The sequence below is a fragment of the Marmota flaviventris genome, chromosome 10, assembly GCF_047511675.1.
Source record: "Marmota flaviventris isolate mMarFla1 chromosome 10, mMarFla1.hap1, whole genome shotgun sequence".
Classification (NCBI taxonomy): domain Eukaryota; kingdom Metazoa; phylum Chordata; class Mammalia; order Rodentia; family Sciuridae; genus Marmota; species Marmota flaviventris.
In genome coordinates this window covers 95,996,243-96,013,885 of record NC_092507.1, presented here as the reverse complement: position 1 = coordinate 96,013,885, position 17,643 = coordinate 95,996,243, and positions in this window count along the sequence as shown.

Sequence of the window (17,643 nt, the reverse complement as noted above, 5' to 3'; positions counted from 1 at the left end):
ATGTTTAGAGCTAGGGTTAGTGATTGTGTCAGAGTCAGTGTTCAGATTAGGATTATGGTTAGAATTAAAGCCATAATTATGACTAGGGTTAGGTCTAGGGGAAGAATAAGTGTTTGACTTAGGCTGAGGGTTATTATTAGGGCTAGGGCTAGGGATAGGTTTTCCTTTAGGTCTAGGGGTAGATTTATGGCGAGATTTAGGATTAGGTTTAGGTCTAGGGCTAGTGTTAGAGTTTGGTTTAGGGTTAGGTTCAGTTTTAGACCTACAATTAGTGTTAGGGTCAGAATAAGGGTTAGGGTTAGGGTTAGGGTTATGGTTAGAGCTAGAGTGAGGGCTAGAGTTAGGACTAGTAATAGGATTAGGGATTGGGTTAGGTTAAGGATTAGGGTTAGAATTATGATTAGAATTAGTGTCAGGGTTTGGCTTAGGGTAAGGGATAGGGTTAGAGCTAGGGTTAGGGCTAGGGTTAGGGTTAAAGCTAGGTTGAGAGCTCAGATTAGGGATAGTACTTGTGTTAGGATTAGTGCTAGGGTTAGAGTAACAGCTAATGTAAGAACTAGGGTTACAATTAGGGTTAATTTTAGGGTTATGGTTAGGGGTTAGACTTCTAGTGTTAGGATGAGGTTTAAGGTTAGGGTTATATTTAGAGCTAGTGTTAGTGTTAGTTTAGTATTCAGGGTCAGGGTTAGTTTTATGTTTAAGGTTAGAACTCAAATTATGGCTAGGGTTACTGTAAGTGTTTGGTTTAAGGTTAGGATGGTGTTTAAAGAGAGGCTGAGTGTTAGGATATGTGTCAGAGTCAGGGTTTGTATTAAGGTTAAGGTTAGCACTTGAATTAGGGCTAGCGTTAGATCTAAGTATAGTATTAGGATTTGGTTTAAGTTCAGATTTAGTATTAGGGCTATTGCTTGGTTTTGATTTTCTGCTAGGGTCAGTGTTAGGGATAGTTTTACGAGTAGCATTAGGGTTAGGGCTAGTGTTTATGTTAGGCTTAGGGCTAAGGGTTACTGTTAGATTTAGAGTTAGGGATAGATCTATGATTACAGCTAGGAATAAAGACAGGACAAGGTTTATGGCTTGGGTTAGAGCTAGGGTTAGCATTATGGTGATGGATAGGGTTAGAACTAGGGATAGGACTAGTGTGAAAGTTAGAGTTAGACTTGGGGCTAGGGTTAGGGTTAGGAATAGGGTTAAATTAGGGATAGAATTAGGTCTAGGGTTATTTTTCAGCTTAGGCCTAGCATTAGGTTTAGGGTTAGGGTTAAGTTTAGGGTAAGGATTGTCATTATAGCTAGGTATAAGGTAGGGTGAGGGTTAGAATTAGGGTTAGGCCTATGGTTAGGGTTAGCATTATGATTAAGGCTGGTTTTAAGGCTAGGATGAGTCCTAGGGTTTGTTTTAGGGTAGGGCTAGGATTAGCGCTAGAACTAATATCAGGTCTAGGGTTATGGTTAAAATAGATTTAGGGTTAGGTTTATGGATACAGGTAGTGTAAGGGTTACGCTTAGTTTTAGGTCAGGTTTAGAGCTAGGGATATTATTAGGGTCAGGGCCTTGGTTAGGTATAAGGGATAGGCTATGGTTTAAATGTAAGACTTGAATTAGCATTAAGGTTAGGGTTAGGGTTGATAGGGTGAGGTTTAGAGTTTAGTGTAATGGATAGGTTTAGTATTAGGGAAAGGGTTAGGTTTAGCACTAGGGTTAGCATTAGTGTTAGGGTTATAGTTATGGCGATAGATAGGGTTAGGGCTAAGGTTATGGTTATGATTATGGTAAGGTTATGGTTAGTGTTAGGATTAAAGCTTGGGTTAGGGCTTGAATTAGGGGTAGCTTTTGTATTAAGTAAGTGATAGGTTTAGGATATATTTAGGGTAAGGGTTTGGTTTTGATCCAGGGTTAGGACTAAAGTGAGGGTTAGGGTAGGGTTAGGGGTACGGTTTGTGTTAGGGTTGCACCTAAGGCTAAGTTTAGGCCTAAGATAAGATCTAGGTTTTGTGTTAGGTTTAGGGCTAGGGTTAGGGCTCTGGGTACTATAAGAGCTAGGGTTATGATTAGGGCTAGTTTTAGGGTTAGAGTTATCGCTACGTCTAGTGTTAGGTTTAGATGTTGGTTAGGCTCAGGTTTTGAGATAGATTTACTGTTAAACGCAAGGTCAGTGTTCAGGTTAGAATAAGGTTTAGGGTGAAAGCCAGAATCAGCACAAGGTTAGGATGACAGGTAGGGTTAGTGTTTGTTTTAGGTTAAGGGTTATTGTTAGGGCTAGGACTAAGTTTTTGTTTAGGTTTAGGGTTAGAGTTATTGCTAGATTTAGGATTTGGTTTATGTTTAGGACTACTGTTAGGGTTAGGTTTAGGTATAAGGTTAGTATAAGGCTTGTTTCAGGGTTCAGTTTAGGGTTAGGTTGAGGTTTAGACCTATAATTAGTGTTAGTGTCAGAATAAGGGTGAAGGTTATGGTTAGGTTTGGGGTTAGAATTAGAGCTAGAATTAGTGCTTGGGATAGGACTAGAAATAGGGTTAGGCTAAGGATTAGGATTAGGACTAGTGTTAGCAGTATGGATAGGGTTTGGCGTAGGGTAAGGGATATGGTGAGGGATAGAGTAAGGGTTAGGTTTAGGACTAGGGTTAGGGTTAAGTATAGTGTTAAATCTTGTGTTAGGGCTCGGATTAGGGCTATTCGTGTGTTAAGGTTAAAGCTAGAGTTAGGACTAAGGCCAATGTATGAACTAGATGTATGATTAGGGTTATTTTTGGAATGGGATTTGGGGTGGTCTAGTGTTAGCATTAGCTTTAGGGTTAGGGTGATATTTAGAGCTATGGTTAGTTTAGGCCTAGTACTTGAATTAGAGCCAGGGTTATGTCTAGTTGTAGAATTAGGGTTTGGTTTAGGTTAAGGTTTACTGTTAGAGCAATGGCACAGTTTTGTTTTAGGACTAGGACTAGGGTTAGGGCTAGTTTTAGGATTAGAAATTGTATTATGGCTAGTGGTAGGGTGAAGTTTAGTCTTAAGTTTAAGGTTAGATTTAGTGTTATGGTTAGATCTAGGGTTAGGACTATGGCTAAGATGAAGGCTAAGGTTAGGTCTATGATAACGGATAGGTTTAGAAATAGAAATAGGGCTAGGGTGAGAGTGAGATAGTCTTAGGACTACGGTTAGTGGTCTAGGGTTATGGTTAGGGTTAGGTTTATGGCTAGGTCTAGTGTAAGGGTTAGGTTTAGTGTAAGGGTCAGGTTTAGAGCTGGGTGTATTATTAGGGTCAAAGTCCAGGTTAGGGTTTACTTTAGGTTAAAGTTTAGGGATAGGGCTCAAATTAGCATTAGGGATAGGGTTAGAGTAATAAATAGGATTAGGTTTATGGTTCAGGTTAGGTATACAGTAATGTATAGGTTTAGTTTTAGTGATAGTGTTAGGTTTAGGCCTAGAGTTAGCATTTGGGATAGGCTTATTTGTAGGGTAATGGATAGAGTTAGTGCTAGTGTTCGGGATTGGGTTAAAGTTAGGATTAGGACTAGGGTTAGGGTTAGGCTCAGGGTTAGTATTAGGGTTAGGTTTACGTTAAGTGTTTATGGTTAGGGCTAGGGCGAGGTTTAGTTTTAGAATCAGGGCTATGGTTAGAATTAGGTTTAGACTTACGGCTAGAGTTAGCATTAGTGTTAGGGTTATATTTAAGGTAATGGATAGAATTTGAGGTAGGATTTGTGCTATGGTTAGTTTGGATTAGAGCAAGGGTTATGGTTAGGGTTATATTTAGGGTAAGAGTTAGTGTTTGAGCTAAGTTTAGGGCTAGGCAAGTGTGAGGATTAGGGCTACGGCTAAGGTTAGGATTAGGCTTACACCTAATTTAAGTGCTACATTTAGGGCTAGTTTTTGGGGGGAGGTTTATGGCTAGTGTTAGGACTATGGGTAATGTAAAAACTAGGATTATGTTTATGGCTAGTTTTAAGGTTAGGTTTATGGATAGGTCTAGTATTAGGGGTATGATTTGGTTAGGATAAAGTTTAGAGCTAGGGTTTGTTTTAGGGTAAGAGTCAGTGTTCAGGTTAGCATTGGATTTAAGGTTAGGAGCACAATTTTAACAGGGTTAGTTCTAGGAGTATTGTTAGTCATTGTGTTAGACTAATGGTTATTATTAGTGCTACAGCTAGGTTTTGGTTTAAGGCTAGGGCTAGAGTTATAGCTCTATTTATTATTAATTTAGGTCTAGTGTTAATGTTATGGTTAGGTTTAGGTATAGGTTTACCCATAGTGCTAGTGTTAGTGTTTGGGTTAGGGTTAGGGTCAGGCTTAGACCTAGGGTTAGTATTAGGGTTAAAATAAGTGTCAGAGATAGGCTTAGGGTTTGGGTTAGGTTTAGAGATAGAATGAGGCCTAGGGTTAGGACTAGTTATAGAATTAGGGTTTGGTGTAGGCTAAAGATTAGGGTTAGTAGTAGGGTAGCATCAGAGTGAGGGTTGGCATAGGGTAAGGGATAGGGTTAGAACTAGGGTTAGCGTTAGGGTTAGTTTTAGCATTAGGGTTAAAGCTAGGGTTAAGGTTTAGATTAAGGCTAGGTTTTTTGTTAGGGTTAGGGCTATTTCTAATATAAGACCTGGCATTACAATTAAGGTTAGTTTTAGTATTAGGGTTAGGGCTAGGTTTAGTGTTCGGGTTAGGTTTAGGGTTAAGTTGATATTTAGAGCAAAGGTTAGTTTTAAGATCAGAGTCAGGGTCATTATTAGTTGTATGGTTAGGTTTAGGCCTCATATTAGGTGTAGAGTAAGGGCTAGGTGTAGTGTTAGGGTTTGGATTAGGTTAAGGTTTAGGATTAGAGCTGTAGCTCAATTTTGCTTGAATGCTATGGCTATGGTGAGGGATAGTTTTAAAATTAGCATTAGGATTAGGGCTAGTGTTAGAGTGAGGTTTAGATTTAAGTTTAGGGTTAGGTTTAGAGTTAGGGTTAGATCTAGGTTTAGGGCTAGGGCTAAGTTTGTGGCTAGGGTTAGGGCTAGGCTTTGGTCATGGTAAGGGATAATGTTAGAAGTAGGTCTAGGGCTAGGGCAAGAGTTAGAGTTAGTCTTAGGGCTAGGGATATGATTAGGTTTAGAGTTAGGGCTAAATTAGTTCTAGGATTAGAGCTAGGTTTAGTATTAGGTCTAGGCCTTTTTTTAGGGCTAGGGTTAGAATTAGAGTCAGGGTACTTTATGATGTTATAGCTAGGTTAAGGCCTAGGTTGAGGGTTCACTTTAGGTTTAGGCTTAGTGTTTTGGTAAGGGTTCGAATTAAGGTTAGGTTTAGGGCCAGGATTAGGGCTTTTTTTAGCATAAGGGCTAATATTAGAGCTAGGACTAATGTTTGGTCTAGGGTTACAGTTAGGGATAGTTTCAGGGTTAGGTTTATGGCTATGTATAGTGTAAAGTTAGGTTGAGGGTAATGGTTACTTTTGGTGATAGGGGTATTATTAGGGTCAGTGTAACTGTTAGGGTATGTTTAGGTTAAAGTTTAGGGTTATAGCTCAAATTACGTTAGGATTATGTTTAGGGTTAGGATAATGGATATGGTTAGGTTTAGGGTTCAGATTAGGTTTAGGGTAATGAATAGGGTTAGGGTTATGGATAGAGTTAAAATTATCCTAGGATTAGTATTAGGGTTAGGGTTAGGGTTAAGGTAATAGATAAGATTAGAACTAGAGTTAGGGCTAGGGTTATGGTTAGGATTAAGGCTAGTGTTAGGACTAGGTTTAGAGTTAGGTTAGGGTTAAAGATAGTGTTATGGTTAGAGTTAGGGCTAGGTTTTAGATGAAGTTAGGGTTAGCGTAGGGCTATGGCTAATAATATAAGAATGAGGGTTACAATTAGGGATAGTTTTAGGTTAGGGTTAGGGCTAGGTCTAGTGTTAGGGTTAGGTTATGATTAGAGTGATATTTGAAATACGGTTAGTGTTAGGTTCAGAATCAAGGTCAGTGTTAGTTTTAGGGTTAGGGATAATATTAAAAATAAGGCTAGATTTATGGGTAGGTATAGGGTTATGTTTTGTGTTAGGGTTAGGGCAACAATTAGGGCTAGTTCTAATGTCAGGTCTGAGGTTACAGTTAAGTTAGTGTTAGGATTAGGGCTAGGACTCAGTTTTGTTTTAGAGCTACAGCTAGGTTTAGGACAAGTTTTAGGATTAGCAATAATATTAGGGCTAGTGGTAGGGTGAGGTTAAGGCTTAGGTTTAGAGTTATATTTATAGTTATGGTTAGATCTAGGGTTTGGACTTGGGCTAGGTTTAGGGCTAAGGCTAGGCCTAGTGTTAGGGTTATGGTAATAGATATAGTTAATACTAGAAATAGGTCTAGGTCAAGAGTTAGAGTTAGTCTTAGGGGTAGGGTTAGAGTAAGGGTTATGATTTAGCACTACATTAGGGCTACGATTAGAGCTAGGGTTAGTGTTAGGGTTAGGGTTAGTGTTACTGTTAGTGTTAGTGTTAGGGTTAGGGTTATGAGAAGGGATGTGGTTATACCTAGGTGAGGGTTGAAATTAGGGATTGGGCCAGGGTTAGGTTTCAGGTTGGGATAAAACTAGGCTTAGGGCTAGGATGAGGGCTTGGGTTTGTGTTATATTTAGGGCGAGAATTAGGTCTATGGCTAATGTCAGTTAGGGTTATGCTTAGGGATAGTGTTAAGGTTAGGTTTATGGCTAGGTCTATTGTAAGGGTTAGGTTTCGGGAAAGGGTCTGGTTTAAAGCTAGGTGTATTGTTATGGTAAGTGTCTTGTTTAGGGTTTGGTTTAGGTAATGGTTAGGTTTAGGGCTTGATTTAGCATTAGGGTTAGGGATTGGGTTAGAGTAATTAATAAGGTTAGGTTTAGTGTTCAGGTTAATTTTAGGAAATAGATAGGGTTAGTGTTAGAAATAGGTTTAGAGTTAGGCCTAGGGTTAGCATTTGGATTAGGCTTATGTTTAGGGTAATGGATAGGTTTAGGGCTAGGGTTTTGGTTAGGATTCAAGCTAGGGTTAGGGTTAGGGTTAGGGTTAAGCCTGGGGTTAGTGTTAGGGTTAGGTTTAGGGTAAGTGTTAGGGTTTGAACTATGGTTAGGGCTAGGGCAATGGTTAGGTTTAGTGTGACGTCTAGGTTTATGGTTAGGGTTAATTTTAGAGCTAGGTTTAGCATTAGAGTTAGGGTTATGTTTAGGGTAATGGATAGAGTTAGAACTAGGGTTTGGCCTTGGTTATGGTTAGGATTAGGACTAGGGTTAGTGTTACTGTTAGGTCTAGAGTCATATTTGGGTAATGGTTAGTGTTTGAGGTAGGGTTAGGGTTAAGGCAATGGTTAGGGTTAGGGTTAGGTCTAGAGTTAGGGTTAGGGTTACACTTAGAGCTAAGTTTTGTGTGAGGTTTAGGGCTTACATTAGTGCTATATGTAATGTAAGACCTAGAGTTAGGGTTATGCCTAGGTCTAGTGTTAGTGTTATGGCTAGATGTTGGGTTAGAATAAAGTTTAAAGCTAGGAATTGTGTTACAGGAAGGGACTGTGTTTGGGTTAGGGTTTTGGCCATATTAAGGACTAGGTTTAGGTCTAGAGGTAGAGGTAGTGTTTGGGTTAAGTTAACGGTTATTGTGAGGGCTAAAGATAGGTATTTGTTTAGGTCTAGAGCTAAAGTTAAGGCTAGATTTTTTAGTTCGTATAGATCTAGGGAGAGTGGTAGTGTTAGGTTTAGGTATATGGTTACACCAGTAGGGAGTGTTAGTGTTTGGTTTATGGTTAGGGACAGGTTTCAACCTCGGGTTTGTGTTATGTTCAGAATAAGGCTCAAGGTTAGGTTTAGACTTTTGGATAGGGTTAGAGCTAGAAAGAGATCTAGGATTCGGATTATTAATAGAGTTATTATTTCTTTAGCCTAAGAATTAGGAATATGTCTAGGGTTACCGTTAGGGTTAGGGTTTTGCTTTGGGTAAGCGATAGGGTTAGGCACAGGTTTAGGGCTAGGATTAGGGTTATGGTTAGGGTTAAAGCTAGGTTTAGGGCTCAGATTAGGGCTAGTTTTTGTATGAGTTTTAAGGCTAGTGTTAGGGCAATGACAAATATAAGAACTAGGTTTATAATTAGGGTTAGTTTTAGGGTTAGGTTAGGGGTAGGTCAGTGTTAGGTTTAGGTTTAAAGTTAGATTGATATTTATAGCTAGAGATAGTGTTAGAAAATGAGTCAGGTCAAGGTTAGTTTTACAGTTAGGGTTAGGACTCGAATTTGGGCTAGGGTACTGTTAGGGTTTGGTTTAAGTTTAGGGTGCTGTTTAGAGCTAGGGTGAGTGTTAGGATAAGAGTCAGGGTCAGGGTTACTTTTAAGGTAGGATTAGGACTTGAATTAGGGCTAGGGTTAGTTCTAGGTGTAGTACTAGTGTTTGGTTTAAGTTAAGGTTTAGTGTTAGGCCTGTTGCTTGGTTTTGTTTTAGTGCTAGGTTTAGGGTTAGGTCTAGTTTTACGATTAGCTTTAGGGTTAGTGCTAGGGTTATGGTTTTGGGTTAGGATTAAGGCTGGGTTTAATACAAGGATTAGAGATAGGTTTTGTGTTAGGATTAGGGAAAGAATTAGTGTTATGGCTAATGTCAGGTCTAGGTTTACAGTTAGGGAGAGTCTTAGGGTTAGATTTATGGCTAGGTCAAATTTAAGTGTTACGTTTAGGGAAAGGGTCATGTTTAGATCTAGGCGTATTATTAGGGTCATGGTCAGGCTTCAGGTTTGGATTAGATTAAGGTTTAGGTTTAGGGCTGAAATTAGCATTAAGTTTAGAGTTAGTTTTAGGGTAATAGGGTTAGGATTAGGATTCAGGTTAGGTTCAGAGTAATAAATATGATTTTGTTTTGTGATAGGTTTTGGGTTAGGCCTAGAGTTAGCATTAGCGTTATGATATCATTAGGGTAATTTATCGGGTTAAACCTAGTGTTAGGGCTAGGGTTATGGTTAGAATTAGGATTAGTGTTAGGGGTAGGGTAAGTGTTAGGGTGAGGGTTAGAGTTAGGATTAGGTTTCAGAAATGGTTTAGGGTTTGAGCTAGGGTTAGTGCTAGGGTAAGGTTAGAGCTAGGGTTATGGTCAAGGTTAGTGTAAGAGTTAGTGTTAGGGTTAGGGCTAGGGTTATCATTAGGTTTAGGGTAATAGATTTAGATGTCATGTTAGAGTTACAGATAAGTTTAGGTTAGAGTTAGGGTTAGGTTTAGGTTTTGGGTTAGTATTTGAGCTAGCTTAGGTTAGGATTAGGTTTAGGTTCACTGTTAGTTCTAGTGTTAGGTTTATGTTTATGTTTAGGGTATGTTTAGCTTTAGGTCTAGTGTTATCATTAGGGTTAAGTTTAGGGTTAGGATAATGGGTAGGGTTTGACCTGGGTTATGTCCAGGGTTCAGATTAGGATTATGGCTAGGGTTAGGTTAGAGTTAGGCCTTCAGTTAGAGTTAGGATTAGCTTATGTTTAAGGGTTAGGGATTGAGGTAGGGTTAGGGCTGGAGTGAGGGTTAGGGTTATAGTCAGGGCTAGGTTGGGGTTAGGATTACGGTTAGAGCTATGGTTATCATTACGTTTAGTGTCATGGTTAATGTAGTGGATAGAGTTAGAGCTAGGGTTTGTGCTATGCTTAAAGTTAGGATTAGGTCTAAGGTTAGGGTGAAGTTTGGGGTTTGGGCTGATGTTATGTTTATGGTAAGGTTTAGGATTTGAGCTAGGGTTAGAGCTAGGACGAGGGTTAGGGTTAGGTTTAGGGCTAGGTTTAGAATTAGAGTTATTCTTAGGGTTAGGTTTAGGGCTGCAATTAGGGCTAGGTTTTGTGTAAAGTTTAGGGCTAGTGTTAGATGTATTAGTAATTTAAGAACCAGAGTTATGGTTATGGCTAGATTTAGGGTTTTTCTAGTGTTATGGTTAGTTTTTGGTTAGGATAAGGTTTAGAGCTAGGGTTTTTGTTAGGGTAAGTGTCATGGTTCAGGTTAGGATTAGGTTTAGTGTTAGGTCCAGAATGTGAAGTACAGTTAGGTCTAGGGGTAGGGTTAGTGTTTTGTTTAGGTTAAGGGTTATTGTTAGGGCTAGGGCTAGGGTTATGACTATATTTAGAATTAGGTTTAGGTCTAGGGCTAGTGTTAGTGTTAAGTTTGGGTATAGGGTTACTGGTAGGGCTAGTGTTAGGTTTTGGATAAAGTTTGGGTTTAGTTTTAAACCTAGTTTTGGGTTAGTTTCAGAATAAGTGTCAGAGTTAGGGTTAGGGTTTGGGTCAAGTTTAGAGCAAGAATGAGGCCTAGGGTTAGGACTAATAATAAAGTTAGGGTTTGTGGTAGGCTTAAGATTAGGGTTAGGACTAGGGTAGCAATAGGGTGAGGGTTTGTCTTAGGGTAAGAGATAGGGTTAGAGCTAAGATTAGGACTAGGGATAGGGTTAGGGTTAGGGCTAGGCTTAGGGTTAAATTTAGGGATAAGGCTTGGATTAGGGCTAGGTTTTTTGTTAGGTTTAGGGCTATATCTAATGTAAGAACTGGCATTACATTTATGGCTAGTTTAGGGTTAGTTTAGGGCGAGGTGTAGTGTTAGGATTAGGTTTAGGGATAGGGTGTTGTATACAGCTAGGGTCAGTATTAGGGTCATGGTCATGGTCAGGGTTAGTATTAGTTCTAAGGTTAGGGTTATGACTTGAATTAGGGCTAGTGTTTTGGCTAAGTGTAGGTTTAGGCTATGGTTTAGGTTAAGTGTTGGGGTCAGTGCTATGGCTCGGTTTTGCTTGAGCGCTAGGGCTAGGGTTAGGGCTTGTTTTCAAATTTGCGTTAGGGTTAAAGCTAGTGATAGTGTATGGTTTAGGCTTATGGTTAGGGTTAAATTTAGAGTTAGGGTTAAATCTAGGTTATGGCTAGGGTTTGAGCTAGGGTTTCGGTTATCATAAGGGATAGGGTTAGATCTAGGGATAGGTCTAGTGCTAGAGTTATAGTTATTCTTAAGTTTAGGATTTGGTAGGGTTAGGGTTAGGGCTTTATTAGGGCGAGGTTTCAAGCTAGGATTAGTATTAAGGCTAAGTTTAGGTTTAGGGCTAGGGTTAGAGTTATGGTTAAGGTTAGGCATGATGTTATCACTAGGTATAGAACTAGGGTGAGGGTTAAATTTAGGGTTAGGGCTAGTGTTAGGTTTAGGGTTAGGATTAAAGCTTAGTTTAGGGCTAGGATTAGGGCTAGGGTTTGTGTTATGGTTAGGGCTTCATTAGTGCTAGAGCTAATGTCAGGTCTAGGATTATGGTTAGAGATAGTTTTAGGGTTAGGATTATGGCTAGGTATAGTGTAAGGGTTAGGTTAAGGTTTAGGGTAAGGTTTAGATCTAGGGGTATTATTAGGGTAAGGTACAGAGTTCCAGGATGGATTAGGTTAATGTTTAAGGTTAGTGCTCATATTAGCGTTAATGTTAGGGTTAGAAATAGGTTTATAGATATGGTTAGGTTTAGGGTTCAGGTTAGTTTTAGTGTAATGGATAAGTTTAGGGTTAGGAATATGGTTAGGGTTATCCTAGGGTTAGCATTAGGGTTAGGGTTAGGGTTAAGGTACTGATAGGATTAGAGCTAGGTGTAGGGCTAGGGTTATTGTTAAGATTAGGGCTAGGATTATTGTTAGGTTTTTGGTTATTTCAAGGTTTATGGTTAGCATTAGATTTAGGGTAAGTGTTAGAGCTAGGGTTACGGTTACTGTTAGTGTTAAAGCTAGTGTTAGGGCTCTGATTAGAATAGGTTTCGGGTTAGGGTACTGCTAGGGTTATGGCTACAGCTAATCTAAGAACTAGGGTTACGATTATGGCTAGTTTTAGGGTTAGGGTTAGGGCTAGGTCTAGTGTTCAGGTTCGGTTTAGGTTTTGGGTGATGTATAGAGCTAGAATTAGTGTACGTTCAGAGTAAGGTTCAGGGTTAGTTTTAGTATTAGGGATACAACTCAAATTAGAGCTCGGTTTAGGGCTAGGTTTAGGTTAAATGCTAGGGTTAGGGCTATGGCTCTGTTTTGTTTTAGGGATTGGGCTAGGTTAGGGCTAGTTTTAAGATTAGTGTTAGTGTTACAGCTTGTGTTAGTGAGAGATTTAAGCTTAGATTTAGGGTTACATTTAGAGTTAGGATTAGATGTAGGATTAAGGCTAGGGCTTGGGTTAGGGCTAAGGTTACGGAGAGTTTTAGGGATATGATAAGTGTTGGGTTTAGAACTAGGAATAGGACTAGGGTGAGAGTTAGAGTTAGTTTTAGAGCTAGGGTTAGGTTAGTTTTAGGGTTAAAATACAGCTAGGATTGGGTCTAGGGTTTGTGCTAGGTTTAGGCCTAGTTTTATGCTTAGGTTTAGGTTTAGGGATAGGGTTAGGTTTAGGGAAAGGGATTGGGTTATAGCTAGTGTTAGGGCTAGGTCGAAGGTTAGAATTATGGTTAGGGCTCTGATTATGTTTTGGGTTAGTAATAAGACTAGGTTTAGGGCTAGATTAAGGGCTAGGATTTGTTTTTTGTTTATGGCAAGAATTAGGTCTAGGGCTAGTGTCAGGTCTAGGGTTATGGTTAGGGATAGATTGAGGTTTAGATTTATGTCTAGGTCTAGGATAAGAGTTAGGTTTAGAGCTGGGGGTATTATTAGGGTTAGAATCAGGTTTTGGTTTTGGTTTAGGTTAGGGTTTAGGATTAGGGCTCAAATTAGCCTTATAGTTAGGGATATGGTATGATAGGGCTAGGTTTAGGGTTCAGGTTAGGTGTAGGGTAATATATAGGGTTAGAGTGAGTGAAAGGGTTAGATTTAGGCCTAGGGTTAGCATTAGATTAAGGGTTATGTTTAGGGTAATGGAGTGGGTTAGAACTAGGGTTAGGGCAAGAGTTATAGTTAGTATTAGGGCTTGAGGTAGGGTTAAGTTTAGAGTTAGGCCCAGTGATAGCGTTAGGTTTAGGCTTATGGTATGGTTTAGGGTTTGAGCTAAGGTTAGCACTAGGCGAATGTTAGATTTAGGGTTAGGCCTAGGTTATATTTATGGTTAGGGTCAAGGTTAGTGTTAGGATTAGGGCTAGGGTTATCATTAGGTTTAGGGTATTGGATAGGGTTTGATGTCGGGTTATGATTAAGGTTAGTATTATGTTTTGGCTTAAGGGTAGTGTTAGGGATAGGTGTTGGGTTAGGTTTAGTGTAATGCTTAGGTTTGAGCTAGGGTTAGGTCTATGACAAGGTTTAGGTTTATTGCTATATCTAGGGTTAAGGTTAGGGTAGATTTAGGGTTAGGGCTAGGCTTATCATTGGGGTTAGGTTTAGGGTTAGGCTAATCAGTAGGGTTAGAGCTAGAGTTATGGCTAGGGTTAAGGTTAGGATTAGGACAAGGATTAATGTTAGGGTTAGGTTTAGGTGAAGGTTTAGTGTTAGCATTAGGTTATATTTAAGGGTTAGGGATTGAGCTAGGATTTGCACTATGACAAGGATTAGTGTTAGAGTCAGGGTTAGAGTTAGGGCTAGGGTTAGCATTAGGATTAGCGTTATGGTTATGGAATGGATAGAGTTAGAGGTAGGGTTTGGCTTATAGTTATGGCTAGTTTTATCATTAGTGATATGACCAGGTATAGTTTAGGGTTAGGTTTTTGGTTAGAAAAAGTTTTGAGCTAGGGTTTGTGTTAGGGTAAGGATCAGTGTTTGGGTTAAGGTTTGGTTTATGATTAGGTCCACCATTAGGACTAGGGTTAAGTATAGGGGTAGGGTTAGTGTTTGGGTTAGGTTAAGGGTTATTTTTAGGGCTAGGGCTAGGTTTTTGTTTAGTGCTAGGGCTACAGTTATCAATAGATGAAGGATTAGGTGTAGATCAAGGTCTAGTGTTATGGTTAGGTATAGGTATAGGGTTACAGGTAGTGCCAATGTTAGAAGTCGGTTTAGTGTTAGGGTCAGGTTTAGACCTATGGTAAGTATTAGGGTCAGAATAAGGGACAGGGTTAGATTTAGGATTTTGGATAGGGATAGAGCTAGATTGAGAGCTAGTGTTAGGACTAGTAATATACTTAGGGTTTGGGTTAGGCTAAGGATTAGGTTAAAACTAGGTAGCTTTAGGGTTAGAGTTGGTCTTAGGGTAAGGGACAGGGTTTGTGCTAGGGTTAGGGTAGGGTTAGGGCTAGGCTTAGGGTGAGGGTTAGGGTTAGGGCGTGAGTTAGAGTTAAATCTGGTGTTAGGGCTCGGATTAGGGCTAGGTTTTGTGTTAGCTTTAGGTCTATGGCTAATGTAAGAACTAGGATTACAATTGGGGATACTTTTAGGGTTATGGTTACGTCTAGGTCTAGTATTAGTTTAGCTTTAGGGTTACGGTTTTGTTTAGGATAATGGAGAGTTTAGGGTTAGGGAATGTGTTAAGGTTAGGCTGAGGGTTAGCATTAGGGTTAGGGTTCGGGTTAGGGTATTGAATATAGTTAGAGCTAGTTAGTGCTAGGGTTTCAGTTAGGGTTAGGGCTAGAGTTAAGGTTAGGTTTAGGTTTAGTGTAAGGATTAAAGTTAGGGTTAACTTTAGGGTAAGTGTTAGAGCTACATTTCGGGTTAGAGATACTGTTAAAGCTAGGGTTTGGGCTCAGATTAGGGCTAGGTTTTGGGTTTTGTTAGGGCTAGTGTTAGTGATATGGCTAATGTAAGAACTCGGATTATGAATAGGGCTAATTTTAGGGTTACAGTTAGGTCTAAGTCTAATTTGAGATTTAGGTTTAATTTTAGGGTGATGTTTTGAGCTAGGTTTAGTGTTAGGTTCAGAGTCAGGTTCAGTGTTAGTTTTAGGTTAGTAATAGGACTTGAATTAGGGGTAGGCTTTGTGCTAGATGTAGGGTTAGGATTTGGGTTAAATTAATGATTAGGGTTAGAGCTATAGCTCGGTTATGTTTTAGGGCTAAGGCTATGGTTATGGTAAGGGATAGGTTTTGAACTAGAAATAGGGCTAGGCGAGAATTAGATGTTGTCTTAAGGCTAGGGTTAGAGTTTGGGTTAGGGCTAAACTAGGCCTAGGAATAGGTCTAGGATTAGTGTTAGGGTTAGGCCTAATATTAAGGCTTCTTTTAGGGTTAGGTTTGGGGTTAGGTTTAGGGGAAGAGATGGGGTTTTAGCTAGGTTTAGTGCTAGGGTTAGGATTGGGTTAGGATTAAGGCTAGATTTGGTGTTTGGATGAGGGCTAGGGATTTTGTTAGGTTTAGGGCAAATTTTAGGGATAGGGATAATGTCAGGTTTAGAGTTATGGCTAGGGGTAGTTAGTTATAGGGTTAGTTTCATGGCTAGGTCTTGTATAAGGGTTAAGTTTAGGGTAAGGGTCAAGTTTAGAATTAGGTGTTTTTTAAGGTCAGCTTTAGGTTTTGGTTATGGGTTAGGTTAAATTTTAGGGTTAGAGCTCAAATTAGAGTTAGCGTTAGAATTAGGTTTAGAATAATGGATAGAGTTAGGTTTAGGATTCAGGTTAAAATTAACATAATGGGTATGGTTATGGTTATGGTTAGGGTTAGGGTTAGGCCTAGGATTAGCATTTGGGTTATGGTTATTGTTATGGAAATGGATAGCATTAGAGCTAGGGTTAGGGCTAGAATTTTGTTAGGATTATGGCTAGAGTAAGGGTTAGTGTTAGGGCTAGGGCTAAGGTTAGTGTTTGGGTTAGGTTTAGTATAATAGGTTAGGTTTTGAACTAGTTTTAGTTCTAGGGTGAAAGTTAGGTTTAGTGTCATGTCTAGGGTGAGATTTACAGTTAAGGTTAGGGTTAGAGTCAGGGTTAGGGCTAAGGTTACCTTTAGAGTTAGGTTAATGGATAGGATTAGATGTCAGGTTAGGGTTAGTGGTAGTTTTCAGTTTAGGGTTACTGTTAGGGTTTGGGCTAGGCTTAGGGTTAGAGTATAGTTTAGGGTTTGATCTAGGGTTAGGGCTATGATGAGGGTAAGGTTTAAGGTTAGGTCTAGGTTAGGTTTACAGTTAGAGTTAGAGCTAGGGTTATCATTAGGTTTAGGATTAGGTTTATTGTAATGGATAATTATGGAGATAGTATTAGAGCTAGTATTAACATTATGATTAGGGCTAGGTTTACTGTTAGGTTTAGGGATAGGGCTAGGGTTATGTTTAGGGTTAGGGTTAGGGTTTTAGCTAGGTTTAGGTCTAAGTTGAGGGTTAGGATTCGCATGAGGGATACGATTAGGGTTAGGGATATGCTTAGGGCTAGGTTTGGCTTAGAATTAGGGCTAGATTTTGTGTTAGGTTTAGAGCTATGGGTATATAAGGAATAGGTTTATGGTTAGGGTAATGCCTAGGTCTAGTGTCAGGTTTATATTTTGGTTAGGGTCTGTTTTAAAGCTAAGTTTGTGTTAGTGTCCGGGTCTGTATTTGTATTATGATTAAGGTTAGGGATAGAGCCTAAGTTAGGATTGGTTAGGTCTAGATGTAGGGCTAGTGTTTGGGTTAGGTTAAGGTTTATCATTAGGGCTAGGGCTAGGGTTTTGTTTTGATCTTGGGTGAGAGATATGGCTAGATTTAAGATTAGGTTTATTTATAGGGCTAGTGTTAGTGTTAGGTTTAGTTATACATTTACGGGTAGTGCTAATATTAGGGTTTGGTTTATGGTTAGGGTCAGAGTTAGGGTTAGTGTTTGGGTTATTTTTATAACTAGAATGATGGTTAGGGTTAGGACTAGTAATAAAGTTAGGATTTGTGTTAGGCTAAGGATTAGGGTTAGGACTAGGTTTAGCATTAAGATTATGGTTTGGCTTAGGGTAAGGGATAGGATTAGTGCTAGGGTTAGGGTTAATGTTAGGGCTATTGTTAGGGTAAGATTTAGGTGTAGGTTTATTGTTAGTGCTAGTGTAAGTGTACAGTTTAAGGTTAGGGTCAGGTTTAGACCTATGTTTACCATTCGGGTCAGAATAAGTGTAAGGTTTGAGTTATGGTTAGAGCTCAAATGAGGGCTAAAGTTAGGACTAGTAATAGAGATAGGGTTTGGGTTAAACTAAGGATTAGGGTTAAGACTAGTGTTAGCATTAGGGTTAGGGTTAACTGTAAGGGATAGGGTTAAACCTAAGGTTAGGGCTATGTTTAGGGTTAGGGTTAGGGCTAGTGTTAGAGTTAGTGTAAGGGTAAAAGCTAAAGTTAGGTCTCAATTTAGAGCTAGGTTTTGGTTAGAGTTAGGGCTAGGTTTAAAGTTATAGCCAATGTACAGACTAGTGTTACAATTTGGGCTAGTTATAGGATTAGGGTTAGGACTAGGTCTAGTGTTATGGTAAACTAACCAGAAAACTGAACCTAGACATAATCCTAAATTTAACACTTGGCATAGCCCTAACTCTAACTCAAACCCTAAATCTAACCTTAAACCTAAACATAATCATAGCCCTAATCCTAATCCTAAACAAAAATCTAACCCTAACCCTAACCCTATATCTAACCCTATCCATTTCCCTAACCCTAAACCTAACCTTAATAATAACCCTAGGCCTAACCCTAACCATAACACTAACTCTACCATAATCCTATCCTTAGACTTAACCTAAAACTAGACATCTCCTTAGCCATAACCCTAGCTCAAAACCAAAACCTTACACTAATCATAACCCTACACCTAACCCTATTAGTTCTCAAGCTAACCCTAACTGTAACTCAAGACCTATTCCTAACAATAACCCTAGTTCTAACCTAAGCTCTAATCCGACCCACTACCATAACCATCACTCTTACCCTA